Genomic DNA, 26,644 nt, shown 5'->3' with positions numbered 1-26,644 from the left:
CGCCTGGCTCAACTGTGCCCCTAGTTCATCATTTTAACCATTTTTTCGTTTTTGCTTTCTACTAAAACAGTTTTGATCAAAATGAGAGTCGGATTAACGTACTTGTTCAATTTTTGATTTGAAAAGCATGCAAGTCAGGCAGCAAGCACTGAAAGTTTTCCTTTTTGGGTCCAAGACAATGGTCCAGTTTTGGAAAATGAAATAGTTTTCGAGAAAATAGTCAACCTCAGTAAAAATTTTCAAAAACTATTTTTCAAACAGCTGATGCTCAACGAGCATGGAACTTACTCTTCGAGATGTGCAACCTCGGATCGGAGGCAATGGCAAATTGCCCCTGGTTTGAAGGGGGTGTGAGGCAACGGAAAGTTGCCCCTAGTCTGAATGGCGTCTCACGACGGCTTGTGGCAACGGAAAGTTGCCCCTTGTTTGGGATGGTGCCGTAGCAATCCGCAGACAGTCTTCATTGGCGGTGGTCGAACTCTCAGACACAGAGATGACGAAGACGATCACAACACATATATGGACACAGTCGCCTTGGGGGGGGGGGTTGGCCACTGGACTTTGAAGTGAAATTGAAACCATTGCATGGACTGAGACGCTTATGAAAGCGTTGGGGGCTGGACTTCATGATGAAGTTGCCTACGTATCCCAAACATAGGAATCAAGCCTTACGTAGTTCCGGTTAAGGTCCACTCGGGTATTTTAACCTTCACTTTGTTTGGCTCTCACTTTTGCCAAGGCGCCCAATGCGGGTTTTCGACCTTGCGAGCTTCTTTTCATTTTCTTTTTCTTTTTCTTTTTCTTTTTTTTTTCCTTGCTTTTTTTTCTTTTTTTCTTCTCTTTTTTTTTCTTTTCTTTTCTTTTTCAATCTTTCTTTTTGTATTTTTCTCTTTTTTGTATTTTTCTCTTGCTCTAACTTTTGCCTGGGCCGCCCTTCCGGGTTTTCGGCCCAGCGAGCCTCTCAAAGGGTAAAAGTGTAGCAAGTCCATGCCAAATGGTTCCTGAACTGGAAGCCTCTCCGTGTCTAAGAGAACGGCTGTTGCACTGATTTGCGGAGAATCCATCAAGGTTGCTCCACGAGCTTCTTCCGGCGAGATCTACTCCTTCTGATTTGGCTTTGATGCTTCTTGATCGAAGGCTACCTCAAAACTGGCCACACGGGCCTTTCATGGCGTTTGTCTGTTGAACTTTCTGAACGTTCTGAATGGGTTCAAAGTTTGAACGGGTTGAATCTCGAGGCTGAGGGCGATCCTAGGCTGCGCAATCTCAAGAGCGATTCCACACAGGTCTTCGCAGGGCCACGTAAAACATTTGTTTTTGAAAGTTTTTAAGAAAGCGACAAATCGCTCGCGCCGAAGATAATGTGGAACCAATCTGGATCAGGCCAGGATCCTTCTCAGTACTCGCGCCGACAAGCATGGCTTTATTCATAAAAAAGGCTTAGCACGCCTCTCTTTCTCTCAAAATGATCAAAATTTTGCAAAACCCGAGGAATTCCTTCCTCTTCGTTTTCATCACCGCAGTGTTCAAAAAGTTTGTTTTTTGGAAAACTTAGGTTAATGCAATGAATTTGGCTCGCAGGAGAGCAGGCGATATGTACTGTCAGCCTAATCGAATTCCCTGGCACTTATGCTGAAAGCAAGCATGAAGTTGAGATAGCAACAGCTGTTTTGATCGGCTTTGTTGGTGCAACTGGCCCCTTGGCAGAAACAGACTCAAAACAAAAACAGATAATAATCACAAAATAAAATGGTGTTCGAGGCAACAACCCCAGAATCACCAGGTGTTATATACAACGGGGACTGACTCGATACAACAAGACAGACCCTTAAGCAAAAGACTGACTCAAGACAAAGAGACAGACTCAAAACAAAAGACTGACTCGGCATCCAAGCCAGGATTTACAAAACTCGGTTTCACCGATGCTCAAAAATGCGTGCTAGACGCTTCACCCAAAAATGTACCAAATGTTGCCCGCAGGCGGTTCACTTTACATACTCGCAGTATCTGAGCCCTCGAAATCCAACAACTGAGTGGTGACGGGCTTGCCTGAGGTAGGTAGTAGGATAACCTTGTTATCAATCAAATCCTGCACTTCATGACGAAGGCGGGAACATCCATCGGTACTGTGACCGGACTGCTGATGGTACGCGCAGTACAAGGTAGCATCATGAGTGGCGGGGAGATTCTTCGGGAGTGGCCGGGACTCCAAAGGCTTAAGATGCCCATTCTTCGCCAATATCAGCAATGCCCTAGACAAAGGCATGTGGAGGTTGTGAAAGACCCTGCGCCCTCGGGGCAGGTACTTTGCAGTTTGAGGATTCTTGCCAGATGCGCTGGCGAAAGGATCAGCTGGCGCTGCCTCGGCTTTTTGAACCTTCCCTGGTGCAGGGTTGGGAACTACTGGAATTGTCTGGGCATGACGGGGCCCATCCTGGTTTTCTGTCTGGCTTGAGCTGCCTTTGATCGGAGCGGGGAAAGCATCATCTACAGCTTTGGTCACTATTGCAGATGTTTGTTGCTTGTTCATCCCTCTGGCCTTCAAAGCCTCGACTGCCCACAACAGTTGCTCAATGGGGTCGGCGTCTATCTTTGCCTTGTCCTTTCCTTTGGCCTCAGCCTGATCGAGGGTCGGGGTTGGTGCTGGCATGTCGTAGCTGTAGCCGGAAGCCACCTCTGGCTGGCTGAGCTCTATCACAATCCGCCCCAGTAGCGGGGGCTCCTGTGGTACAAAATTCCCGGCATACGGCGCCGCTGGCGGTGAAGCCGACATTCCATAGGCGAGGTCTGCCACAGACCTTTGGAGATCGCCTATCATCCCCATCAATTCGAAGGTGGTGGGCTCACGAGCCTGGTATAACTGGGGAGCCCAAACCGGGTGCACAACAGGCGACCTAGGCGGGTATGACATATTGATGGCGGCCTCACTTTGCGGAGCGGTCCCCTGCTCCGGTGCGGCCGTCATAACCACAATTTCTTCTGAACTTTGTGTCGCCATAAATCTTGCCTCAGCAAAGGGGAGACACTGGCTGTTCTGTATCAACTCTGCAACTCTCTGAACCTTGAAAGGAAAATAGACAGCATTTCAGCCCAAACTGATCAAACACGGGTGTAGCCAAACAACTGTACCCTACTACTGATCACTGTTCCCAGATTTCTGTTCCCAAAATACTGAATCTGATACCCGCGGATAACTGATTCCTGATAACTGATTCTCAACAATACTGATTCTGGCGCCTTCGGGCCCGATACTCAAACTCGCAAACTGGTATATGCGTTCCTGTAGAGATACACTCTAAAAGCACATAGCAAGTAAAAGAGAGCTCAAATCACCCCTATGTTGGGGTAGGGTTTCCCTGTCCTATTTTGTCAGGAACTAGGGTTTCACTACGCACACAGCGGTTTCAAACAACTTAGCATCGGGTAAGCAACCTGTCCTAGCTTGGAATGGTCACTATGGTTCCGAATATGCACTAGGTCGAATGGTCAAAAAGGGTGCCCCGGTAAAACCGGGGTTTGTGTTCCCATACTGTCAGAGCCCATAGCCGGTCAGCCTTATGTAAATGCCTTGACAAGACAAGCCTCCGGCAAACCGTTCAGGAATGGCAGATGGCAAACACTGTGTTCCTAGGCGCACCAATGCACATGCAATGCAAAGAAACACATAAATGAGATCAAAAGAGGATATCACGAGTTCGAGTCAAACTCTCTAAAATTCCCCAACAGAGTCGCCAGAAACTGTAGCAGCGCCCGCGGAGGAGGCCTCGTGCTACAGTTCGGACTCGATTTGTGTCACGGTTCTTAATCTGAACCAAAGAGTCCAAATCTGGCAAATCGTTTTGAGAAACAGATTTTGGAAAAAGTAGTGCCAAACATGGACTGCTTTGCCAGATACAGAGTCGCCACCTAAATATTTTTAAATGGGAGAATTTAGGAAACCCTGACTCGGTGCCGAAGGCCACGTGTCCGTCATCACCGGAGTTGTCTCGGCTCGGGAGCTTGGGTACGATCGGGGAAGGTCAGCTATGAGCACCCCCTTTCGCCCGGTCCGAAGACCGGCCTCTACTAACCGTGATATCCGTTTTTGAAAACTTTACGTGTTCTTATTCCATTTATTAGCCTAGAATTACTATGTTATGCGCACAGCAAACAAGTATAGACTAGATTGCCTAATTTGGAAATAAACATTGCATATCCGTTTGGTTTGAAAATGCTTTGGAATTTGCTACTCGCAAGTAGGCTAAAATACGGATTTCAACGAGTTTTTCCAACTCAAACAATCCGGCCTTCACCCACAGGCATTCAAAACAGTTTAACACATAAGCATCTAGCCACATGTTAAGCATGATGTCATGGTAACATTCACACTCATGCGATATGCTAAAGCGGAAATACTTACATAGTACTCCGTGCCAAAACAAAGAACTTGTTAGCAAACATGCATGATCCAAGTCCATGTGAAGTGCCTAATGCATCGCATACAAAATGTCGCTAAGATAGGCTCGGCTAATCCTAGACATGTCATGTGAAAATGCACAATTTAACACATATTCAGTTCGGAATTGAAGTACTGATGCAGTTAGCGTGATGTACCGAGCCTAATGCATGTAATACAAATGCATGGATGCACACATGCATAGCATAAGGTATGCTAAATTAAACGTGCCCTAATACTAACCATTAAAGCAGGTAAGTAAAAGGGAAGAAAGAAGTGAGGTTGGAAGACATACACACCACCCACACACACTTATTACAGATTTGCCCTCGCTCGGAGGGACCGAATAAATATTACAAATTAATTAACTACGCAAGCTAATTAAATATTACAAATTAACTAATTTAATTAACAAATTAAATAAATTAATTGAAACAGGAAAACGCCTCGGGAAGCGCGCCGCCATGCGCAAGCTGCCTCTGTTTTCCTCCCTTTCCTCCTCTGGAGGTTGTCAAAACCTCAGGACTACATCCTTGGACAGAGGGGATCATCACCGGCTAGATGAAATTTCCACCGGCAGTGTTGTATGGCCATCGGCACAAAGTTGAAGCCGTCGGCAGAGAAAATGGTGCCGGTCGGCACATTACACTGCCGGTCGGCAGAGTATTCCTGCAGAACCTGCAACTCACAGCAACAGAGGGCAAAACAAGGCATGGCAGCATATTTCAAGGCATGTATGCACCAACCATGTCTCTTATCATTGCAATGACTCAAAGGGACATGTGCCTCGGTTCTTGGACCACCAATCACGCATTTCCATGCATGATGGCCCAAAGAACCAAGTATGCAACTTTGGTTTCAAATGCAATGCAAACCAATCAAACAAAACTCCCAATCCCTATCACCCAAGTCAAGGGACAAGGCATGCATGCAAGATGCCATGCAACCTAGGCATACAAGCTAGGAATGCGACATGACATGGCAAGGCACCTATGCAATCATGCTGCATACATATGGCAATGCAAATGGATGGCAAGATGGAGTTATACATGAATTAAGCAACTCTAAAAAGGCCTAAAACAGTAGCCAAAATGACCAAAACAAGAAGCCAAAACACATGCACACATACACATGATGGAAGGCCTACACTTGGGCACAATTTAAACAACCCTCAAGCACACTTGAAAGGGATAAACAAGAGCAATTAACATGCAACATAAGCATTGAAATCATGTTAGGATGGTGCCAAACCAAGCAACAAAATCAAGCCAAAACATGCAACGAATAGTCCAAGTGTTAAAAGCAAATCAATAAGGCATTGAACTACACTTAACATGACCAAACATGGCATGCATTAAACAACTAAAAACAGATTTTTAGCATGTTAAAACAAGGCCAAAGGACTCCTTAGATGGCATCTAAGTGGCCCAAATTCAAAGGCATACACCATGGCCAAAACATGGAGCATTGCAACACATGCTTTCAAAGCATTAAAGAGGCATGCAAGGCAATCAAACATGCATGGAAATGGGACTGAAATAGCATGTAGGATGATGCCAAATCACCAAAACAATGCAAAGATGGCATGCTACACATGCACATACTCAAGGCCAACAAGCCCAAATACAAATGAGCTATATAATGCATGCAAAGATCAACCCAAACGACTATGGACAGAGCTAAAACATGGCAAAATAAGCACATAAACTTCACAAATGCAAGCCTAAAACATGCTCCAACAAGGCTAACAACCTAGAACATGTTAAGGCACAAATAAGGCATTACATGGCAACTATGCTAAACATGCATGGAGTTCCAAAACCAACTTGAAATCATGTTATATCATGGATATATAAGCATGAAAAACAAACCAAATATGCTCAACACACACTCAAGCATAGGCTTCCTTAAGAGGCCAAAATAGGTCCTTTTCAAGGACAACAAGGAGAGGGGGTGGCCCTCTCCTTCTTAGGACTTCAAAGCATCATCTTCACCACTGAAATCCCTCAAGATTTCAGTGGTGAAGAGACCTCAACACCAAAATCCCGGAGCTAACACAAAATGGCTCAAAATGAGGCCTTTCAAGGCCTAAGGGTGGTCAACAACCCTCAAACAACAAAACACTCTTAACGAACAATAAAGAGGGCCTAAAAACAGAACTTTTTTATGTTATACAACAAGCACAAAAACAGCTCTAAGATAGGTATAAAATCAAAGCAAAAATGGGGGAAAAAGGGACTAGTTTCTTACCCTTGTAGTCCTCTTCAACAATGGTGCTCCAATGGCCTTCTTGAGCTTGAATCTAACACCAAAATCTCAAAACACACTCTTTGGAACCTCAGCTCCAAGAGGAAGGTGAAACACTAGGTGTTTGTGTGCAATAGTGAGACACAAAACACCTAGTGTGCAAATAAGAGGGAAAGAGAGATAGAGAGTGTATATCTAACCTTAACCCTAGAAAAACCAGAGCTTGGTCTGTATTTTTCTCTCTAAAAAATGTCTAAAAGCCCTCCTCTTTGCCTTTAGAGAGAGCTTCTCTCTATATGCCTCTTGTAAAGCTTACAAGACAAGCTTTGCAAGAGGGAGATCCCTCCATACACGTGTATGGAGGGGAGCAAAAGCTATACAGCTGTCTAAAAATATCTGCAAAAGCAGATGAACAGCAATCGGCCGGCAAAAAATGCCATCTTGGCCAAACAAAGTGCCGACCGGCACAAAATAGTGCTGACCGGCAACAAAGAGTGCCGGCCGGCAAACTATATTGCCGGTGGCAGCAAAAACCAGCCGGTGGCATCTAGCCACTGCCGGTGATGGGTGGGGATGGTCTACAAGCCCCACCCTACCCTTCCAAGGCAGGATGCAAGTGTTTGGTGCAAAACCAGACACTAAAAGGTCAAGTTCGGAGATCCTGAGACAAGGCGCGCGAGCCGAGGCCTCCGGGAACTCCAAACGAACACAAACAAGGATAATCACCGAGTGTTCAAACAGTGACGTCCAAGTCTTGAGGACGGTCAAAAATGGGGTGTCTACACTAAAGTTCAAGGGCAGCAAATCTACATATAGGGTAGCATCCTCGATATGCATGTCACAGAACCGATATATATAGTCACATAACACAGATTCCCCTGATGGAGCAGACACACATAGCAGATATGGCAATAACTCTAGGGGTCTATTCAGTCTAGATGCAAATGTATATGTCACAAATGAGTGCGTTGATCCAGAATCAATTAATACAAAGGCATCCTGATTACATATTGAAATAGTACCTGAGACAACGGCATTGGCATTCCGTGTATCGCCCGGAACGAGTGCAAAAACTCTCCCCTGTCTCACTGTATCCCCAGTAGTAGCGGATCTCAAGGTATTTCCCGGCTTTGGAGCTGATGCAGTTGAACTAGCAGTTATCTTTCCACTGTTCTGATTACATTCTCGGGCTATATGCCCTTGTTTCCCACACTTAAAACAGGCTCCCGATGCACGGTAACAGACTCCCCGATGCTTTCTGCTACAAATGTTGCATATGGGAGCGGTGTCTCGGGAAGAACTCGAAGTATTTGAGGAGCCCGTGTTTTGCTTTTTCGAAAATTTATTCTTTGAAAAGAAGCCTTGTCTTTTGCTGCCTTTCCATTCTGTCGTTGGCTTAGCTTGTCTAGCTATGTTAGCCTCTGAGATGATGGCCCGATCAAGCACCCCGATGTAGGTTTCCAATTTCAGAACATTCACCCTCTCTAGGATGTCATTGCGGAGCCCACCTTCGAAATGTCTTGCCTTCTTATAATCAGTGTCAATCACGTGTGGTGCAAACCTGGCCAACTCGGTGAATTTGGCCTCATACTCCGCTACCGTCATGTTGTCTTGCTTGAGTTCCATGAACTCTGCCACTTTCCTATCCCGGACACACTGCGGGAAGTATTTGTCATAGAAGATTTCTAAAAATTTCACCCAATCAACATCTCGGTGGTTTTCTCTCATCAACATCCACCATCTTCTCGCTTCATCTTCTAGCATAAAAGTGGCTAGAAGCACTTTCTGAGTCTCCGAACAGGGGAACACTTCGAATAATTTCTCAATGCCGAGGACCCACACTTCGGCTTTCAGCGGATCTAATCCCCCGTGAAACTGTGGTGGTTTCATTTTCTTGAATTCCTTAGTGAGAGCTATAATCCGGTCATCATTCTGATGATCTGGTACAGGTGGTGCCGGAGGTGGAGGTGGCGGGTGTGGGTGCTGCCACTGTTGTTGCCACTCTTGTTGTTGTCTCAAGGCTTCTGCCATTTCCTGGATCAGTCTTTCCATTTTGTCCAGTCTGGCAGTAGAAGATTCCTCTAACTCATCACCTCTGGTTCTCACCATCTGATTAAACTTGCATTATATTTCATACAAAGGGTACACAAGTACGCATACACTAAGGGGCACATATTTCCAGATAATTGCAATGCAAGTAGTTCACAACTTACACATATAATTATTCATAACAAAACATTTAAGCATATAATCAATGTTTCCAAACTCGTACTTATCACATGAATGCATCCTAGATCTTATCTAGATGCTTATTGCTCTTTTTGGACAAGTGCGTGAGTTATTAACTCGTGCTCTGATACCACTTTGTCACGACCCGAACCCGCCCCCATGGGTTAAGGACGTAACCGGCCAGTAACCCTAAGATCACCTACGGCCTCAACTGTCGGAGACAGACTTAAGACATCAGAGTAAAGGGGGCCAAAAGGGAAGCAAAAATTTAAAACTTTGTCCATAGAGCCGTGCTTATATGCACATCAAACAAACCATACACGTATATGTTAATAACCCACAAACAGTTATTCAGTACCATGAAAACTTTACAGACAGGATCATCTAAACTGAGTCAACCCATATGAAAACTATATACAGATATACATAAAGTCCTTGCCAACAAGACAACCTATGAATGCAAACAAAATGGCAAGGGTGGGTCTCGTGCGTGAGACGCAAGGCTGACTCTTCAAAACTTGTGTTGTTCCTGGTAGACTTCACTGGGGCTGGGTTTGGACTTCTCTTGGCTCACCTACGAACACATGGATGAGCGTGAGCAATGGCCCAGTGAATAATATCAAATACAAAAATTACATAACAATGTAGAACAGCGTATTCCAAACGGCCTCTGGCCCAATTCACATAAATATTTAACATATATATATACTTATACAATTTCGATTGAGTGACTGTAGTTCCCACATACTGGCCTTTGGCCCGTTCTTTGGTTTCCATTCGTGTCAAAACGGCCTTCGGCCCATCCATTCGTGTCAAAACGGCCTTCGGCCCATCCATTTATATCAAAACGGCCTTTGGCCCATTCGTTTATATCAAAACGGCCTTCGGCCCATTCATTTACATCAAAACGGCCTTCGGCCCATTCATTTACATCAAAACGGCCTTTGGCCCATTCATTTACATCAAAACGGTCTTTGGCCCATTCGTTTATATCAAAACAGCCTTTGGCCCATTCGTTTACATCAAAACGGCCTTTAGCCCATTCATTTACATCAAAACGGCCTTTGGCCCATTCATTTATATCAAAACGGCCTTTGGCCCATTCATTTATATCAAAACGGCCTTTGGCCTATTCATTTATATCAAAACTTTTGTCTGCCATCCCAATTAACAGCTCATAGAATTTATAAGGGGATAAACAATTGGACATTGACAAGCTTTTAAATATTGATATTACTCACAGTGATCGGCTTGTGGATTTGCCCTGGAGCTTGACCCTACACGTTTCATGAACACAAAAGGGTCATTAACAGTTCAATCCGTTCTTTAATTCACATATTCCTCTTTAGGCTTTATTATTATCTCATTAACTCATTTACAATGCTTAACATATGCCTAAGAGTGCTTGCAAGTGGAAGAGAACGGAAAACAGAACACAAAATGCAAAAACAGGATTTCAGAAAATAGGGTCCCCGCTCGAGCGGACCCTTAGGTCTGCGAAAGTACTGGTTGCCTTCAATTCCAGCTCGAGCGTGAACTCGGCCGCTCGAGCGGACTGCCTGTCTACATAGCTCCCCGCTCGAGCGTCAACTTCCCCGCTCGAGCGGGAACCATGTCTGCAGAAAATGCTGGGAGCTCGATTTCTCCGCTCGAGCGGCACATCACCCGCTCGAGCGGACATCGAAAATCTGGGTTTTCCAGATTGAGTTCTTGAGCTGCAACATCGAATTCAAAGGCCCCAAATGCATGATTTTGGCTCAAACTTCATATATATGTGTACTAACATGATATAAACACCAAATTACAACATATTCAAACTCAATTCCCATGAATTAATCATATGCAAACCCAAATTAGACCAAACTTACTTCCAATACATTAAATTCATGCATTTAAGTCTCATATCTTCATCAATCATGCATGCATGTCAATTCTTGACTCTATTTCTATTCCAATCAATGCAAATGGTGTTCATTCTCATGGGACACAACAGAAACATGCTTGCATGTAGGATTTAACACTCATTTTTCCATATTCATCCCAATACATGCTTGATTATGCAAAACCATGGTGATCCTATACATGCATGTGCATTTTAACTTCAAATTCATCATTTAGAGTACAACTCTTGTTCTTGATCACCAATTAACCTTTAATTCACAAAATTACAAGTTCAAACTCATGAATTCATAAACAATCACTTACCTAGAAGCTCAATCTATGGTTAGTTCTTGAGTTGGACTTCAAATTCATAACCTTGGGCCAAAATTGCACAACTTTCTCCCTCACTCTCTCTAACAGCCGACCTCCTCCCTTTCTTAGAGTTTGATCAGCCAAAATGAAGGTATATGAGAGTATGAGAAGTGTAGTGCTCAAATACAAGAAGCCCCACTAGCCACAATTAAGATATTAAACAATTTGAGCACAATGCCATTAAATAATTCAATTTAATCTGGCCCGAATCAATTTTCAATTAAATTTCACCGTAGGCTCTAAAGATTATGCCAATCACAATGGCGTAATCAATTTCGGGTTCTGTGGCCGATAAGGCCCCCAATTAAATTTCCAAAGCTGATTATTCAAACAGATATTCCTACGGTGAACAGATAAAACTTCAAAATCACATAATGGCACACAAAATCATATCAAAACATATAATCACAATGACATTTGGGACCAATTAGCATAATACAGAACAGGGGTATCACAATACACCTGCACATACAGCACTAGAAACACAAAAGTAGCAAGTTCATTCAACTCAAGAAGTGCTCTAAAGTTGATCCATGGGAAAACATATTTTGATTATTGGGTCCAAATATGCCACGACCTTCCCGTTGTCTTGATGGTCTTATGATTCAATTTATTCTATCATTTTTCCTTCTAGATACAATGTTCAATGTCATTTATTGAGTCTTAACAGAGAGAGAGAGAGAGAGAGAGAGAGAGAGAGAGAGAAAGAGGCCTGATGATGAAGATGAGCATCAAAAAGTTCTCTCATCAACATGTTTAACATCAAGACCAATAAACTAGGATCCAACAGTAATGCCATCATTGTTAGGTTTTTATTCTTGGCAATCCCGTTCTTGACAAAACTCTTTTCAGTTGTACTTATTTTCATTCAAAGTTGCCTGTTCACTCAAGCGGCCGTTTGTGCGCTCGAGCGGAGAATTCTTGGTTCCAGAAGTTTGATCGCTTGCAAAAATACTGGGAGATGTTTTTTCCCACTTGAGTGGAATTTCCTGGGCAAGAGCGTCAGTTCGCTCGAGCGTCCATTCCTACGCTCGAGCGGAGATCACGGAACAGATTGCTATAGATATGTGTTTTAGTTAGATTTTAGGGTTACGTTTCCAGATCTTCTTCTTGGATATTAGGATTTGTATCTGAGGCTATTTTACTAGTTTTCTTTGATGATTGATTGAGTATTCAACTCATGGTTTAAGAAGTATACATCAAAAGATTGTTTGTTTATTCAATACAAAAGAGAGAATTGTTCTTCGGTGGATTCTGTGAAATTTGAGCCTGAAGCTTTGGTGGATTCCGGAGTGGCTCATCGTCGTGATTCGACATCGGCGTTGTGGATTCAATGTTGGGCAAGACAATTCCGAGGTGAAGACAAGGTTGGAAGAGGCACATAGGGGTTGGTTCAATTCAGGCGTGGATTCACTAGGTAATTAAGAGTACACTTATGCAATTCTTTTATATCTTCTTAGTGGATTGTTTTGTTGCTGTTGCCTATGATTTTTTTAATCATAATTAGAGGTGCTCCAATTGTGGTTTTTTCCCGTTAAAATCGTTGTGTCGATTTGTCTTGATTGTTTGATTGTGATTGTTTTATTACTTAAAATTGATACATAATCACAAATTAATATCTAGGGGACTTCTAGATTTTGCAATGAGCTTAAGTACGAACAATAGATATGCCAACTCAATATAACTAGAACTAAGTAATCACTTCATATGGTGGTGAATGATAAAACTACTGCACTTGGCAACCCCCAAGGGTTAGCCTAGTGGTGTAGGCTTGGGACTTAGGAGTTTGCTCCTCTTTAGGTCTCAAGTTCAAAACCTCTTAGGTGCTATCAATCATTGTGTTGGGCCAGTCCATGCAGAGTTTTGCTCTGGCTTTAAATGGGCCCCTCGCTAGTGGATGGTGGGATTGGTCCCCCAGGGATTAGTCGAGGTACGCGCAAGCTGACCCGGACACCCTGAGTTATCAAAAAAAAAAAAAAAAAAAAAACTACTACTACAGTAGTGTACTTGCACTACAAGAATTACCACTTTTGGCAACAAAAAAATTGGTCGCTAAAAGTCAATTTTTGGTCGGCAAAAGTTATCCGCGACCAATTTTTTTGGTCGCTACTTTGGTCGCCAATTGAGGGTCGGCAAAAGTAATTCGCGACCAAAATTATGGTTGGTCGGCAAAAGTTAGATTTCGCGACTAAATTTTTGGTCGCTAAATATTTAATTACCGCGACTAATTTTTTTTGTCGCCAAAACACTTTGGTCGCAAAAAGTGATATTTTCCCGACCAAAAAATTTGGTCGCCAATCATCACATTCAACGACCAAAAAGTTTGGTTGCCAATTATCACATTCAACGACCAAAAAGTTTGGTCGCCAATTGTGACATTCCGCAACCAAAAATTTTAGTCGCCAATCATGACATTCCGCGACCAAAAAATTTTGGTCGCCAATCGTGACATTCCACGACCAAAAAGTTTGGTCGTCAATTGTGGCATTCCACGACCAAAAAAGGTTTTGGTTGCCATTTATTACTTTTCGCGACCAAAACTTTTGGTCGGCAAAATTGAGTTTCCACGACTAAGAACTGTTTTGGTCGGCAATTGTCATTTTTTGCGAAAAAAAATAATTTATTTGTTGCGACTAATACATTGGTCGCCAAAGCAAGAAAACAATACACCTGTAATTCCTAATAATTCATTTAATCCATAATAAACCTATAATTTTAAAGCATCATTCAAATTAACTGAATCATTAACATTCGACACAATACATAATTCATTAACATTCGACACAATACAACTATTCTAAGTTTTCATTCACAAGTCACATACATCTAGCATAACAAATTGAAACAATACATAATTCAGATTTACAGCATCGAGAAAATTGCTTAATCCACTAATTTGCCTTGATAGCCAATCAAAAAGATCCTTGCGCCCTTCCGTGCCACGCTTCGCATCCATCAAAGCAATAGTGTCGTAAGGCACCTAATAAAGAAACAGAATTGGAAAAAAAAATTATCAGAGAAGCATGATAGTGGCAGCAACAATGGATTGCAAATCCGTATCTTTACAAAAATCAATTAAATCCTATAAACATGTACATCGTATTGAGACAACTAGGTGGCATAATAAAACTATACCTGTTGCTGTACCAGCAAATTTCAGTACACAATGATTAATAAGCTAACAGCCATAACAAATACAGGCATAGTTAACTATCAAAGCTCCATTGATTCAGTTCACTTTTATATATGATTTTTTAATAAAGTTGGTAAAGTTTATTTTAATGAATAATACCACAGATTAATTAAAACATGAATGATTCTGATGTTCTTAGTTTTAGATTAAACTTTGGGTTGTAGATGAGCAGCTTGAGCAGACATTCAATCAGCACTGATGATCAAGGCCCCTAATCTAAGTAATCACACACAAAAGATTAACGTGTACCAAAAAAAAAATATAAATTTGCAGTTCACATAAATAAGGTGGCATAACATTTGTGCCTCCTTTCCGTTCTCTTTCCCAAGACATCAAGGGAAAGCATATTCATCCATTCTGCTACCCTACCTACCAGATATGATATGAATGAATACATCTGACGAGTTTTCCTTAAAAATAATAATAGAAAACAAAATTCCTTAACCATAATCAGGGAAAACTCCAAAAAAAAAAAAAAATCACATTCATTTGTACAATGGTCGGAAGTCACTCACTTTCCTATAACAAATTAGAAACTAATGGCAAAAAAAAGATATATTTTAGCAGAAATCCTTCAATACAGAACAAAAATTTCAAGAAACAAACAAACAAACAAGAAATAACCAAGCATCATATATAGATATCAAAGTAATGTATAACGCAAAATTCTTACAAAATATATGCTTTCTGTCAAAAAGTTTAAGAAACAAATAAATTCATTAATCTAATACTAATAAAATGCCATAGGAATTTTGAATTAAGCTCACAGTTTTCATTGTCTTGCCTTTTTCTTTTCAACAAAAAATGGAAACGAATAACAAGAATAGACAAACAGTCAAGGTAAAAAAGACCTTATAATTGACAATTTGGACCCATATCACTAATTATTTAGATATGGCTTTTATATACCAAGAACAATCATAGAATTCAACTAAACTGATTTATTAAAATGGTAACATCATAAATTATTAAACCTGGTTCAGTGTAACCAAGGCTTTTAGCAGATTTGACAACTTGGCTGAATGGCTTTCCATCTTCTACCTCACTCATTACATAACCCATCGTACCTATTCACATACAAGGATATGAAACAAAATGATAAAATTACAACTTAAAAAACAAAGCATGTTCGATATATGCAAGCAAGCATGAAGAAGAAATAAGACATTTCAAAAATAAAATAAAAAAATAAAAATAAATGCTATACCACTTAAGCTCCCAATGATATGGTGCACGGGATCTCCAGATGAAAGTATACGATTTAAGGATGCTATAACAGGGAGGCCAGCACCAACCTGCCAGTTGTCATAGCATGAAATCATTATTTTTCATTAAATATCACAGCATGAAATTATGCAGACTATAAATGATTAGTCCTATCAAGCTCAATTTTTATAAACAAAAACTAACAGAAACAATGAAATTTTTATAGTTATAGGAGAAGCAGAAGCAGGTTTAGGGAGCAAGATCTACTCAAGATAAATGGTTTTTCCCAAATGAAACAACTAATTGGCCAAAACTATTTAGAAGAGTTTATATTAAAAACAAGACTCCGTAAAGAGGTTTCCAATTTATTACAAACAGTGTCTTCCAAGTACCACCAAAACCACTGAAGAATTTATTACAAACCGCTTACAAACAGTGTATGGAAGACATTCATAAGTCATAACTGGTTGAATGCTAATATTGGCAGACCCATCTCTACATCAAACAGAAAGCATACAAGCTGAAATATTTAAACCTACATTAAGAGACTTTATACATCTTAACTGGTTCGTAATTGCAGTAATATGTGAAAGAATGCAACAATGTATTTCAATTTAGTATAATTTCATCAACTGAATCACAATTTCAGTCTTGAATACTAGCTCTAAAAGACAAAGAAGAGATTAGCAAAAATTTCAGTTTTGAAGCCCAGATGAGGAAACCATCAGGAAGTAGCATATTATGAATTCACTCACAGAATAAAAGACCTCATATTCTTTTCTTCTAGCTTTGTTCTATAAGCAGATAGTCACAAATGATGAGCTCTACACAAATGTTGGATTATTGTCACCAGAACAAATGAAATAACAGAAAATTCAAACAAACCTGAACAGTAACTAAAAAGAAAGAGCGATATATATGGTGACTGAGAGATTGAAACAGTACTGATAATAGAATACCCACATATCAATGAAGTTAAAAAAACATCACAGAATTAGACAATCCACTAAACAAAGTACAGTGAAAAGACAATCAAGATTCAAGAATGAAGGGTAATGTAGATCCTGAATACTCAACGAACAAATGCAGCACTTACCTCACTCTAGAGAGAGAGAGAGAGAGAGAGAGAGAGAGAGAGAGAAAGAGAGAGAAGGGGGTGGGTGAGGAGGTAAAGAGAGAGACCATGCAAAGATGTAACAAAATTTCATCCACAAGCTGAGCCTGTGGCCCCCGGATTGCCAACTACACTAAGCCATTGCAAATTGAGAAAATATTATTTTCTCCCCTAAATTATCATTTAAAAATTAATTTAATCTATATCTTTTAATAATATTAATTTTATATTTAAATTATTTGATTTTGTCTCGATTTTAACCTTCACCGTTAATTGCCGTTTTTGATTAAAGGGAAGTTGTTGCTGTGGCATCTAAAATTCAATTAAAATTTTATTTCAATCTCAAATTATCTCAAAATATCAATTAGACTCTTGAAAAAAATAAAATTTAGATGTCTAATTGATATGTAATTAGTGTTTTGCTTAATTTAATTCTTACCTTCAACATCCAAATCACCACACCCAACAGCATGTAGCTCTCTAGCAAGTTCCTGTGTCTTCTCATATGCCACTGCTAGCATTCTAAGATACTGTAACCTCAGGCGAATACAAATGAAATCACAATCCAACTTTATCTTCAAATGGACAATGGGGTGAAGGAAGAACAAAAACATTAACAATTATTCAACTCACCAATAGAAGTCCGCCTTCTTCCATAGTAGGTGGGTTAACGAGAGATGGTTTTATCAACAATTTGTCAAGAAGTGTTGTAAGTCGCTGCTCCAAAACTCGCTGCATACAAGCACAGAAACTGGTCAAAATTATGAAACTGCCAACCAACATGATCCTGGTATCTAAACTTCATCCAAGTCCACTGTCATGAAACCCATAAAGGACAAAAGAAGGGACTCCTTGTCAGAATACCTGAACCAAAATCGACATAACATCTTTCGGAGAAGGAAATACAGCAGTTATTGTGGCTGCTTCTTTACGCACAGTATCTGCAAATCAATAGTAACAGATTGGGGTCATTCTAATGACAACCCATTGTGGTATCAGTTAGGGGAAGTAAAGGCCAAAAATATTAAGACTCTCAATCTATATAAGATGTCTTTTTTATTAATATTAAATAAATACATACATATATATATATATATTATACATATTAATCAGGGAGAGCAAGAGAGGGAGAACAAGAGACGCGAGCGAAAGGGAAGGCAAGAGAGAGAGAGAGAGAGAGGCTTACGGTGGTCGAAGTCGACTGGATGGAGGTCGAGGTCGATGGCTTCGTAGACGATTACTATGAATGTTACTTAATGTGGCCTACTTAATGTTACTGAATGTTACTTAATGTTACTTAATGAGGTCGTGTCCATGCTTCGTAGACGATTACTATCTAAATTTAGAAATGCTACCCACTTCTTATAAGCCCATATAACTATATGAATGTTACTTAATGTGGCCTAAGTGGTCCCTTTTAAAAATTATAGAAACCCACATAAAAAGACCAATTTATAGTCGGCCACCTTCTGTTTTAGTTACACGCACGGTATTCCCAAGTTGGTGAATTAAAACTAACCTCTATTGATGAACACAATCACTCACCAAATGTCAGATATTATTTATTTCCTTCTATCCCTAACTCCTTTGAGTTGAGACTAAAACCCACAGATGTGAGCAATCACCTTCAACATTTCAGCTACTGTTGTTAGTTGATGGATTGTCAGTTGTGTTCTTCTGCTGTTCTAAGTTTACCGGGTGTATACCATCAGATAAATGTGCTTTCTTTGCTAAATATGTAATTCTTTTTTTTTTTTTTGGCATTAAACCCCAACCTTCTCCTGTGCACCAAGCAGAACATAGAAACTTTAAGAGGGGAAAAAGTAGTAACCTCCATTATTGAATGATCTCGTTCAGCAAATGCAGAATCAACACAACCTTGGAAAAATTTAACCTGCTTCTCCGCTTCCATATTCTGAAAAGGAAAAATAAATAAATGGAATCAGATTACAAGGATCAATATTATGATGGCCAACCTATCCTGAAAAATATCCCTATTGGATGCCTTTCTCTGTCCCTACTGAAAACAATGAACCATACCACTGTCAATTTAGACTATAAAAGCCAATCATTAGTTTTCATGCAAAAACAAGACCATCTTATCTTACAAAAATAATGGAACAAAGAAACTCTCCAGAAAGTGGGAAATGTCATTGGCATAGTGTTTCATCACTTCAATCAATATGCAATCTAAAAGAATAAACCAGTAGGCATTCTTTGCCCAAAAACCCCAGATCCAAATTCTTAAGAACAGTTTTAAAATCATAGAACTCTTCACAGAGGTTACATTTAATGATGTACACAGTACATGGGTGTATCATATACACACAACATACATATGATGTTAACGGAGAGTACAATTCATGTCATGAACAGTACCAGATATTCATGTTTCATGAAGACCCACACCCTAAATTCCCAGCACTATGCTACAGATTCTACCAGAGTACAAAATCCTGTGCATGCATACAGCACCTCAAGTGATGTTTTGTTAAGCAATAAAACTTGACTTAAACCCTTCACCACTTTTATCCACATTTCAGTTTAGCTATTAGTTTCAACTTGTCTTTGTAAAGAAAATAGCAATCAAGATATTATAGTCAGTAGTAAGTTCCACTAATGAGAATATATTAGATCCTTGAAAATATAGTTAGATTATGATCCTTATTTTTCGCTGCAACAGAGAAAGGTAACAACTATTTGAGAAATAATTGTTGAATTTCAAGATAAATGAGTAAAAGTAATTTATAGTCAACTTTACATAAATAATGTCAAAATGCCAAAATAGCCATCAATTCCAATAGAAAGGAACCCAATTCAGAACTCACTTTGTTCTTGTCCACTTTTGATAAGTTCAGCTCCTCTTGACAGAATTTATTCAACTTCAGTTCCTCTAGGAATGGAAAAGAGATCAGGCGAGAAATTTAAGACGACAAAATGTGATATTACAATTGGACATTGAAAGAGTAGGGAAGAACCTTGTAATTTTAGCTGAATATTTGCTAACTTGTCACGTTCTTTCTCAAGTTCTAAGCCCAAGTTATTTATTTCCGACTCATGAGCTGCCTGAATCGCTGCCAGAGACATGTTTTTCTCTTCTAACAAATATGAAAGCTCCTAGAAAGCATTCATATATGTGTTGTCAACTTCAATCATTATGGACAAAGAACAAAAATGAAACACACTAACTAATCGACTTCAAGAGAGGAAACATGAAAAAAAGAAAAAGAAAAAAAAGAAAAAAACAGAAGTTGCATCATAAACACAGCGAAGTGATAACTTCTCAGGGAATGTGCTGATCCCAAAATTAAATTTTAATAAAAAATATTTAATCCATACAAAGGTTCCTAAAACTAAGAAATTTTAGCAAGCTAGCCAAAAATCAATTTGGAAATTGTAACATTAGGATCCAATCTAAGACACAAAATAGGTGATACATATAAATAAACTATACCTCACTCAAACTATGATATATAATTGTCAGAACAAAACAGAACAAAAGGTACCATTACCTTTTCATTGCCCTGAATACCAGATTGTTTTGATTCTATCTTCGAATGATTTCAGGTTGCATAGATTGTGCAATCCCATTGCTTAGTCCATCCTGTTTATAGACAATTCCATTGTGTGTTTGATCACCAATAGAATGAAATTTTACAAGAGCTTTATGCTGCCAATTGGGCGACTGATCACTACTCTCCTGGACAAATTCTAGATAAGATCAGCCAATGATGCCCAATTCAATGATGAATATTTATATTAGTGGAAATTTTATGATGAGGCTTATCCTAAAAAGTTTAAATGTTTATTAATTTGGCAAAAAAAATGGAACAAATAGAATTATATTCCTAACCTAAGTTTGGAAGGACTACTATCTCCCACCTATCATTAACCTTTTCAGCAATCCTGATGAAATTGTTGAATTTGAATAGTATTTTGATTAAAATTATGAGAAGTAAAATGAATCAATAAATATTGAAATGAAAACTCTGGGAGGGCATCTAGTCTGGCTTTGGAGGCAGATTGAAGGTAGAGATTAACATAGTCAAGAAAAGACTTTACTGGAATACGTTGCCCATTAAGCTCAACCTTCACAGTCTTTCCAAGGCATCCCGCCAAGTCAATCACCCGCTTTTTCATCAGGGCAACAACATCATCTTCAAGATGAGTCATATTGAATTTTGCTAAGTCAGGCTTAAATGTAACTTTTGTCCAGTTTTCGCTGTCCTTGCATTTTGTTATGACGGGCTTAGATTTCTTTCCCATATTGTTGGAGAAAACCTTCATAGGAGTGGAAGGAACTTGCCAGTTAGCAAAGCACATGAATCATAATAAGGCTTTGTAAGGAAAACTATATGTACAAACAACAGAATATGCTACCAACTTTTTTTTATAAAAAAGATTCAAATTAGAATTTACATATTAGCAGGCAAGCGAAACATGCATGGTATGACTTAAATTTGGAAGAAACCCCAATTGTCTTAGAAGGCTTTTACAGCCTTTACAAAGTTGGAAACCAGATAGCAAGTAATAAGTTCAATATTTGATGATGTTCTGCGTTTGCTATGCTTTGTCACTGGACCAAACAAAGCAATTGACGCATCTCTGAAAGGAACCCAACAAAATTCAACACAAATGAAGGTTATGTAATTACTCCTACTATATGGTTATGATGTAAACAAAAAACCTCAGTTTCAGACACATTAGAACAACATACCAATAACAGAACCCTAACAGAAACCTAAATTCCACATGAAAAACTTCAAAATCAAAAATCCAAGTGCTCTGTAGTCAAAGCCCCTAGTTTATTTCTATTGAATTGGATCGGATAGGATAATCAATAACCAGAATTTTTAAAAAATAAAATAAAATAAAATAGAATTCAATATCTTCATTGACCCTAAAGTAAAGATATGCCTGCATTGTATAGATAAACATCCAAACATCAATAATTGCAAAGCAACCCTCAAAGTATCAGGAAAAGCATTACCTCAATTCCACTCTGTAATCGATTTACTTGACTGATTATTGACAATAATCAGTCTTTACCATTACCTCAATTCCACCAACAAATATCGATTTACTTGAAGCATAGAGAAGCATAGAGAGAGAGAGAGAGAGAGAGAGAGGGATAGAGGTACCGGAGATCTCCCATGGGGGTTCGAAGCAGAGAGAGAAAGAGAAGACAGCGGCGTCAATGTAGAATTTGAGGAAGCTGATGATGATGACGGTGGCTGTGGTGGTGGAAACCCTAGCCTTCGGTGACCCAATCGAAGCACAGTGTCGCGATTCACAATCGGAAACCCTACCTTGCGAGTGGGAGGATTGCGACTTGAAGACACAGAGAGAATGGGGGAGAGGCAGAAATGGAGGCCAGCGTCAGGAGCGAGCGCAAGAGGGAGGGTAGGAAAGAAGAACAGAGAGGGAGAGAGAGACAGAGAGGGAATGGGAGGAGACGAGTTAAACCAAATTACCCCAATCTGGGTTCGATTGATGCTCGATTGATGCATCAACAGTGTGTGAAGTAGAAAATTACCCCAATCTGCAATTTTTTTTCTGAAATTCAATTCCCGCCCCACGATTTAAATTTCCCCCCAAACTTTTGGCGACCAAACTCTCAAATTAGTCGCAAAAATAGGTTCTTTCGCCGACAAATTTTTTTAGTCGCCAAATCTCAATCAACGGCGACTAAAATATTAGTCGCTAAAAGTACTAATTTGGCGACTAATTTTTTTTGGTTGCTGAAAATAAGTTTTTCGCGACTAAATTTTTGATCGCCAGAAAATATGTGACCTTCCGCGACCAAATTTGTAGTTGGTCGGCAAAAGTATACCACTTTCTGCGACCAACATATTTTTTGGTCGCCAAAATATAACCTTTTGCGATCAATAAAATTTGGTCGCCAAAATTAATGATCATTCGCAACTAATTAATATTTGGTCGCCAAACGTCATTTTTTTGCGACCAAAATTTTTTTAGTCGGTAAAAGTGGTCGCAAAATGTGTAAATTCTTATAGTGTTGGCAGGAAAAAAAGCTGACCTGGATATTGAAATAAATTTAGTTAACGCTTGGGATATGACTAACATCTCACATGAAGCATGACGGAAGTACTTGTTGGATACAAGAAACCATTTGTCAACAAAGAAACATGAGCAAGAAAAAGGAAAGGATAAGGTACATAACCCTACTTAGGACTCTTCGTAATAGCTGAACCAATGCAAATCATGCATTAAGGCCAAGCATATTGGCCATCAATTGAGTTTAATGAGTCGGGTATTGACATAAACTGAAAATGAAGGATCATATAGGATGCTTTTAAAATAAAATTCACATGTGTAATTTGGATTATCAGCTGGGGGTGTACGTTTTCAATATATTCTCAATGTTTTTGTTAAGAGAAAAACCATATGAACCATTGAAGTGAGTAAAGAAATTGAAAACCTTACTAAATCATTCAAAAATGCAAGTGCATGTACTCCAATGGCTAAGCTAGCCAACTAAAGGCAACTTCTTCTTCAAAATTTACGTACTATATTAAAAAATTCTCTTAGCTTGGCAGCATCAGCTGGTAATGTATAACAATACAAGAAAATAGAATTTCATTCGAAGATTTTAATTCACGACTTTGTTTAATTGCAATGTGCCAAATCTATCGAATTATAAATATTGGAATTATGATATGTAGTGAAATTTTCCCTGCAGAACTGAATCACAAGACATAATTCGGTCCAGTATCACTTACACTTTCCTATCCCCAAATTTCCACCAATCTGGTTCATACCATTCCTGCCAAATTCCAGCGGAAATGAATTTGTAGATATAGATTGAATTTGGTATTCAAATTCTAGATACAACTGTCAATTTCTCAACCATTTGTCAATGAGTTATTTTTATATATTTATTATTTACTAGATTAACTTTGAAATTATAAATTAATCAATTAAATTATCTCAAATAGAAATAAAAAAAAAAAACTATCTTGAGATCAAGAGATTATTTTATATATATTTTTTTATTCGAGCTAGAATTACATAAGGAATTTAAATATCTTATGACACTTTATACTAAAAATAATATTAGAGTATGTAACTCTTAATTAAATTTGTTATTCGTGTCAATTTTATATTATATAAATTTTATATTGAATTGACTTATTTATTTATTATGTTATCATATCATATTATAATCAGGGTTATATAATAAAATCACCAAGACTAAGTAGGATTATATAATATTAGAATAAGTAGGTCCTTTAACCTTATAGATATGGAGATGATGAGTTTGATAGTTATTTTATTATTTTTCTCTCGTTATGAGAGTTATACTGAGAATTGTTGGGTTGGACTAGGTGATTTCTTTGTGGTTGATGCTAGACTTATAGAGATGCATTATAATTGTCTAAATTAATGTAATTATTTTTATATTTCTAGTTAGAAGATGGTGTGGCTACTGTGTGGCTATTGGGGATTATTTCAAGACCCATTTTGATTATTCAAATTATTCAATTTTTTCGGATATATTAAGTAGAATATTTTTGAAAAAAATTTAGTTGATCAGATATCGATAATCATTTGATCGAATCGCATTTGTATTCAATGACAATGTGACTTGAATTATAAAATTGAATACAAGTTACAAGTGTGATTCGATGAAAAGATTATTGATGTCCAATCAACTTAATTTTTTTACAAAAATATTTTACTCTATATATCCTAAAAGTGAACGATTTAAAATATCAAAACAGACCCTAAAATAGATGCTAATGACAACACATGCTGCCCAACCGCCACACCATCTCGTTATAGTTAATTCTCCATCAATTAAAAAAAAAAAAAAGAAAAACCCAAAATGTTTTAGAACTCTAATAAATGAGCTCTAATTGGGGGTGGGTCTCACTGTGATAGTGATTTTTGTATTTTGTATTTTTTTTTGATTTTTCATGTTATTAGAGCTCATTAGAGCTCCTCCATTTAAAATCACCATGACGTGTATCATTAGCATGGCATTAAAGTATTATGTCGGAAATCCTTACCTCTAATTAGGTAAACTCGGGTCAATAAACCGACTCTAGGATGCTTTATTCAAATTAAAAATCTCATTGGTCCCTGTGGAGAAGTGGTTTGGAAATACTCTTTGGATCCAAAGGGACGCTCGAGATCCTCAGCTAGCAACTTGAAAGGGGATGAACACTCCGATCGAGGGTGTCGAAATTAACACTCCGACGGACAAGTCAGTGTGTACTCTCTTGTCTACTTCTATCTTAAGTTAAGCTTACTAGTTCTCACGTACCTCTCTTTGGTTGATGTTCTTCTATTTATATCTTTTCTTGGGCCTCAGGGTTGGGCCCACCTTTAATCCACCGTGTAACTATTTACTCGGCTCATTTTGGTGCAAACTGCTCTTCATTCGGCTCCTCGCTCAATTGGTTATGCGACCGATTAGGATACTTCTGGATTTGTATAAGACTGGGTCGAATACAATGTATATATCTCGACTCTCTAAGTTCACTTATTCGGTCTCTTTGCATCCCCTAATACTCAGCCTCCACAATTGGCCCCCAAACATTCCACTAACGACAGTTAGTCGGTGTGTTTGGTTTCGAACTCGAAAAGTCAAAGCCGAAATTCGGCAACTAACCTCATTCCAACGCGAATTTTAGAGCTCACACGCCTTTCGGTCATCATTATAACTTCCCGTCCCTTCGTACGCTTTTTCCATTTATTGTGATTTAAAATTTTGTTGTCTTTTCAAATGCGCACACATTTTTGAATACTTGAAGCTCTTGGTGTGCCTTCTGATTCACCTCTGCAACCTCCTTTTATCCTTCATTGTCTTCTCCGCTTCTTGTAAGTTCTCTTCCTCTCTACTTCGAATCCCTTTTCCTGGTTTGTTTTTAGTTTAGCGTACTCCATAGATTGACGAAAATCAAAGCATCTGAAAGACCTCCTTTCTGCGGATCGAGCCTCTAGCTTTCGACACCATTTTTTCATCCCTGATGACGTCCATCTGGTACTCGTGACAGATAGCACCCTTGATATGGAGAGGGCTGATGAAAGCACAATCATCTTCCCTCTCTTATTAATTGCAGAGGGCAGAGTCCGTTTTCCCCTTCACCCATTCCTTAGGGCCGTCCTTCGCCATTGGGGTCTAATCCCTTCCCAACCTAATGTAAATTTTTTTCTAATCATAATGGGAATCATAGAGTTAAACAGTCGTCTTAGGATTAATCTCAACATACTTGCTATTCGGCATTGTTATGCCTTGGCCAAGTCTTCTGGTCGGCATGGGCACTATTTCCTTAGGGTCAAGGACACCGACCATCAATTAGTGACTATGCTTTCCAGCTCTGGCAAGTGAGTCGATGATGTCATGGTCGTTGTCCGAGGTAATTGGGAATTCGGCAAAGGCGAATACTACCTAGATCCTATTCCTAGATGGAGAGGCGAACCAGGTGGCCATATAGCTCCTTGCGTTTATCTTTCTTATATTTACTCGGCTTTATTTTTGTGGTCTCATGGTTTTACTTGTGCAGGAAACGATTTGAAGAAAGTTTTGGTTTCAACCGACGACGTCGTTCTTGCGGAAATTAAAGTCGCGCTCCAATACTTTAGCCGTCCAAGCCTTCAGAAACAAGGGAGGGCGGCCCACATTCTTCTTCGATACGAGCCGACGTATACGACGTTTTCGGCGGTAGAAAACATCCCAGTTTCGAGGGGCGAAGAGTTTCTTACGGCCCTTATCTTAACCAACTTCAAAAACGTGAGGCAAGTTGGTTTGGACAGATCCGATTCGGAGCAAGCGGAGGTAGCTGAAGAGGTCGGTGAGGAGTCAAGCCAGTCTGAAGCCGAAGTAGACGAGGCTTTGAAGTTGGCTTTTGAGGAAACCGACCTCAATTCGTCTAACCCTCCGTCTACCTCACGCCGAGGGGACGTTTCCTTCGACGACATCTTTACAGGTTTAGAAGAC

At 39.3% G+C, this 26,644-nt stretch overlaps 2 long non-coding RNA genes across 2 annotated transcripts; both read right to left on the bottom strand.

The window, feature by feature from the left end:
• Positions 1–13,890: 13,890 nt before the first annotated feature.
• On the bottom strand, positions 13,891–17,693 carry LOC145797084 (uncharacterized). The gene is made up of 6 exons (XR_014338136.1): positions 17,542–17,693; positions 17,311–17,409; positions 16,660–17,207; positions 15,565–15,652; positions 15,332–15,424; positions 13,891–14,144 (listed from the first exon to the last, which is right to left on the bottom strand). It is a non-coding gene; the product is annotated as an uncharacterized LOC145797084 (long non-coding RNA).
• An 823-nt stretch (positions 17,694–18,516) lies between these two features.
• Positions 18,517–19,871, bottom strand: LOC145789933 (uncharacterized). The gene is made up of 3 exons (XR_014328429.1): positions 19,656–19,871; positions 19,506–19,570; positions 18,517–18,592 (listed from the first exon to the last, which is right to left on the bottom strand). It is a non-coding gene; the product is annotated as an uncharacterized LOC145789933 (long non-coding RNA).
• Positions 19,872–26,644: the final 6,773 nt, after the last annotated feature.

Source organism: Camellia sinensis, chromosome 1 (genome assembly GCF_055761805.1).
Source record: "Camellia sinensis isolate YWXY chromosome 1, ASM5576180v1, whole genome shotgun sequence".
Classification (NCBI taxonomy): Eukaryota; Viridiplantae; Streptophyta; class Magnoliopsida; order Ericales; family Theaceae; genus Camellia; species Camellia sinensis.
The sequence above is the reverse complement of the archived record's forward strand: the minus strand, read 5'-3'. Positions and strand labels throughout refer to the sequence as shown.